The following is a 5534-nucleotide window of genomic DNA, read 5'->3' as shown; positions in this document are numbered from 1 at the left end:
CACCAACTTTGCACAACTTGTGACTCCCTTCTTGAACCATCCCCATTCCTCTTCCATTCCTAGTTCTACTCAATCCTTCATTCCCGCCCACTCCTCTCTCAGCTTCTTTTTGTACTCCTTCTCCTTTTTTTCCTCAATTAAGGATGGAAGATAGGAAGGTCCTCCCTAACTTTTGTTCTCTTCCTCTTTTCCCATCTATCCTATGAACATCATCTAAAAACCTTTCTACTATTTTCCTGGTTACCACTATATGACCCATTAACGCCTTATCTAAAATCCTTCCATCCACCACTCTCTCCCATATGTACTGATGCTTGACTTTCTTCCTAAACACTTATGTACACAAACGACTTGGACAATGGGATTAATCGTGATGTTAGTAAGTTTGCGGACGGCACTAAAATAGGACTCCTGATTAGGTCAGGAGAAGACGCCGAGATTCTGCAGACAAATTGTTCACATGGTCGTTGAAATGGCAAATGGCAAATGGACTTCAACATAACCCCGAAAAAATATACAGCTTAGATCATACGTTTTTAGAGAAAACTGAGTGGAAGAGAGACTTGGGAGTTCTGGGGAGTCCTGACCTTAAATCCATGATACAGTGCATTAGCGCCAGGAATGAAATTAACAGAGCATTAGGTTTCATTACTAGAACTGTTACGAAGAGAAGTGCTGAGGTAGTTATCAAACACTATCTAGTGTTAGTTAGACCCATCCTTGACTATGCGGTACAATTTTGGTCTCTGTTCTATAGAATGGACATTAATTCACTAGAATCAGTACAGAGGAGAATAACCAAGATGATACATGGGCTCAGAAATTTACTTTACGAAAAGAGGCTTAGACACCTTAGCTTACGCTCTTTGGAAAGACACAGAGTGCGGGGTGATATAATAGAGATGTTCAAGTGCATCAAAGGCTTTAACAAGGGTTATGTAAACTACGTCATCATATCAAGACAACAGGGCAGGACTCGCAGTAAAGGATTTGAATTGGACAAATTTAGATTTAAGAAGGAAATAGGAAAGAGTTGGTTTACGTAGTCAAAGATTGGAATAGACTTAGTAACCATGTAGTGAGCTCTGAAACTATAGGTTGTTGTAAGAAACGGTTAGACAACTTTATGGATTAGGATGACAAGTGGTAATGGACATAGAACTGCCTACTGTAGGCTTTATGGTTTCTTGCAGTCTCTTTCATTCTTATTTTATGTTGTTATGTAACACTGTATTTGCTATCATCAGCTCTCTTTCTAGATACATCACCAAAAACTCTCCACTACGATTTTTCCCGGAACTCCACACTTTCCAACCACGCCGTCTATTGGTTCATTTCCTACCCTAGCATTAAGATCTTCCTATACCATTATATTGATATTTCTCTCTAAACCCTCTATGCACTCATTTAAGCGTACCCAAAAAGCCTCCCTTTCCTCTACAATCTTATCTGTACCAGCCCCATATGCACTTACAAAAACCCACATCTCCCTTTCCAGTTTCACCTTCATCCACATTAACCTTGAAGAAACCTCCTTCCACTCCACCACACGATTTACAATTTCTTCACTTACTAGTATAGCCACCCCTTCTCTCCCTCGTTCTCTCCTCACTCCTAACACCCTCCTAACCACAATCTCAAACTCGCCCCTCACTCGCCCCTCACTCATTGTCAACACATCCATCTTTCTTCTCACAAACATACTGCCTATCTCTTCCCTTTTACTCTCATCTGCACCACATTCATGCACATTAAAAGACCCAAACCTTTGGGTGAAAAAATCCTCCCAGATCCGCTTATTTTATTTTATCTTTTTTTATTTATTTATTTATTATTATTATTATTATTATTATTATTATTATTATTATTATTATTATTATTATTATTATTATTATTATTATTATTATTATTATTATTATTATTATTATTATTATTATTATTATTATTATTATTATTATTACTATTATCATTATTATTATTATTATTATTATTATTATTATTATTATTATTATTATTATTATTATTATTATTATTATTATTATTATTATTATTATCATTATTATTATTATTATCATTATTATTATTATTATTGTTATTATTATTATCGTTATTATTATTATTGTTATTATTATTATTATTAGCATTATTATTATTAGTATTATTATTATTATTAGTAGTAGTATTATTATTAACATTATTATTATTATAATTATTATTATTATTATTATTATTATTATTATTATTATTATTATCATTATTATCATTACTATTATTAAGATGATGAAAGCAGGTAAGGCACCTGGTCTGGATGGATGCCATGCAGAATGTCTAAAAAAAGGTGGTACAGTGATGGTAGACTGGCTGGTGAGGTTATTTAATGTTTGCTGGAGAGAGGGTAGAGTGCCGGAGGACTGGAGGAGTGACTGTATAGTTCCACTTTACAAGGGAAAAGGGGACAAGTGTGAATGTAGTAGTTTCAGAGGGATTAGCTTGTTAAGTGTAGTTGGGAAGGCTTATGGGAGGACCTTGATTGAGAGGATTAGGAGAGGAACAGAGGGAGTAATTGGTGAGGAGCAGTGTGGATTTAGGACGGGTTGAGGTTGTGTACTGTAGATCAGATCTTTGTGGTAAGGCAGATATGTGAGAAACCCCTAGGAAAGGGGAAGGATGTTTTTTGGGCCTTTATGGACCTGGAAAAGGCTTACAACAGGGAGACAGAAAGGTACTGTGGGAGGTTTTGCGGATATACGGGATAGGAGGTAAGCCTCTAGGAGCTGTCAAGAGTCTTTATGAGAGTAGTAGAGCTTGTGTCAGGATTAGAAATGGAGAGAGTGAGTGGTTCGAGGTAAAGGTGGAACTTCGTCAAGGATGCGTTATGTCGCCCAGGCTGTTCAACTTATGCATGGATGGGGTAGTGCGCGAGGTAAATGCAAGGGTAGTGGGTCAGGGATTGGAGATGGTTAAAGAAAGTGGAGAAAAGTGGGAGGTGAGCCAGCTGTTGTTTGCTGAAGACACTGCGCTTGTGGCAGGATCGGAGGAGGGATTGAGGAAGTTGGTGACAGAGTTTGGGAGAGTGCAAATGTGGCAGGAAAAGGTGGAGTGAAGGTGGAGGTAGAATGTAGATTGAGAGAAGCAAGTAAATGCCTTGGTGGATTAAAAAGTGTAATGAGGAACAGACATTTGGGAATGGATGCTAAGAGGAGACTATATGAAGGAGTGATTGTGCCAACAGCACTGTTTGGGGTAGAAATATGGAACATAAGAGAAGAAGAGAGAAGAAGTTTGAGTGTGTTTGAGATGAGATGTCTGAGAAGTATGATAGGGGTTACTAGGCTGGATAGAGTAAGAAATAAGGAGGTGAGGAGGAGAACAGGGGTGGGAAGGAGGTTGGGAGATAGGGTTGATGAAAAAGTATTAGCATGGTTTGGACACATGGAAAGAATGAGTGAAGACTAGTAAAAGAGGTATGGAAGGCAGATGTGGAGGGAGTGAACATGAGGGGACGTCCTAGGATGAGGTGGATGGATGGGGTGAAGGGGGCTTTGGGGAAGAGAGGAATGTCTGTTGAGGAAGGACGGGAGAGAACAGAAGACAGGGGTGAATGGATAATGGTTGTGTATGGATGCTGTTGTGATGCATGAGGTGGAATGGGCGGGTGGATGGGGGGTGAGGTAGTATGTGTGAGCAAATTTTATCGCAGCCCGAAGGGATTTCTCCCCGTCTTCTCCTCTATGCATGGGGGGACGGAGAGGGGGGTCGCTGATTTAATGAAGCGGCCTTGCTGTGGTTGTGCTGTGTCTTGCGACACTGCTTTCTGACCCAGGGCAGTGGACAAGGTGCAGGGATGACCCGTCCTCCAGGAGGTGCTAAGATGAGAGGGAGGGTGGAGGGGGTGTGGAGTGTATTCAGGGATGGAATGGGTGGGAATGATTTTATGCCTTTTCCTTTTTGGCTACGTCCCTTGTAAGGGGGAAAAAGCCTTGGTATATGGTATGGTATTATCATTTTAAGAATATCCCCTTTGGGGCTACAGAGAGAAGGATTTCTACTGCTATCCCCGTCCCGTTTTGTAATATTTCGCCTTTTACGACTCAAGTTGAAACACTTGGTGGCAGTATTCATTCGCCCACCAGAGGGGTAGAAAAAAAAAAAAAAAAAAAGGAGGAAATGAATATTTAAAGTGCTACAGGACAGTAACAAGAGTGGGGGAGACAACATAACGGAAAAACAGTCGCAGTATAATTAAGATGATTTATACGTATTTATACATGTAAATACATACGTACATACACACATATATATATATATATATATATATATGTATATATATATATACACACATATATATATATACACACACATATATATATATATATATATATATATATATATATATATATATATATATATGTGTGTGTGTGTGTGTGTGTGTGTGTGTGTGTGTGTGTGTGTGTGTGTGTGTGTGTGTGTGTGTGTGTGTGTGTGTGTGCGTGTGTGTGTGTGTGTGTATGAATCAGCATTAATTGAGGAATGCCCTAATATTAATATTTCTAAAGGGCAGTGAACTCCTGACATCATTTCACGCGCAGCGGTCAGGAGACTGGTACGGAGCTTACAACCCCTCCTCACCTCACCCTCTCCCTTCTCCGTCCCCCCATTTTGCCCCGCACCTGAGTGATGCCATCTGTCCACATTCCTTCTCTTTTCTGTAGCTTATAAGTCCCCTCTGTCCTCCGTCTTATGTGCTTTCCTGAAGAGGGCTACAGTTGATAGCCGAAATATAGGATTCTTCTTTATTCGAAATTTATTTTCTCCGACTGTGGGTTTCCTGTGTGTCATTTACAAATGTGCTACTACATTTCTGTTTATATATATATATATATATATATATATATATATATATATATATATTTACACACACACACACACACACACACACACACACACACACACACACACACACACACACACACACATATATATATGTATATATATATACATATATATATATATATATACATGTGTTGCTAAAGTCGACAGCATTAAGGAGGTTGTTAATCTTCTTATGGGTATTCTCCAGTTTTCTAACCAATACTCTGCCATTTGGAGGGTGGGCATAAACCAATTTGCCAAAATGATTCATTTATTCTCAACGTTTCGTCTGCAAAGAGACATCTTCAGGAAAATCTGTAACATAAATATTATCGACATACAGAAATAAAGAAGAAGGTGTTAACCGAAACAAAATTCACAATATGGAAATAGATATCAATAAATACAAATCCTATCTGGAAACATGGGCCGTAGGGGACCGCTACTTACATAACTTAAAGATCCAAAGAAATGACGAAGGAAATCGTCGGTTGGTGACTTATATATAAGAACCTAGCCGGCTTGGGTGGTGGAAGGGGTAGGGAAGGATTAAATGGGAGGGGTTGGGATCTCATTAAGACGGGAAGGAGAGGGGGTTGCGAGGTCGGTTGGGGGGAAGATGGATGGAGTGGGTGGGAGGAGGTGGAGGGGGTTTGGGGCGT

The sequence above is a fragment of the Oratosquilla oratoria genome, chromosome 25 (genome assembly GCF_046742065.1).
Source record: "Oratosquilla oratoria isolate Oo_2021 chromosome 25, ASM4674206v1, whole genome shotgun sequence".
NCBI classification, from domain to species: Eukaryota; Metazoa; Arthropoda; class Malacostraca; order Stomatopoda; family Squillidae; genus Oratosquilla; species Oratosquilla oratoria.
Note: the sequence above shows the minus strand (reverse complement) of the source record.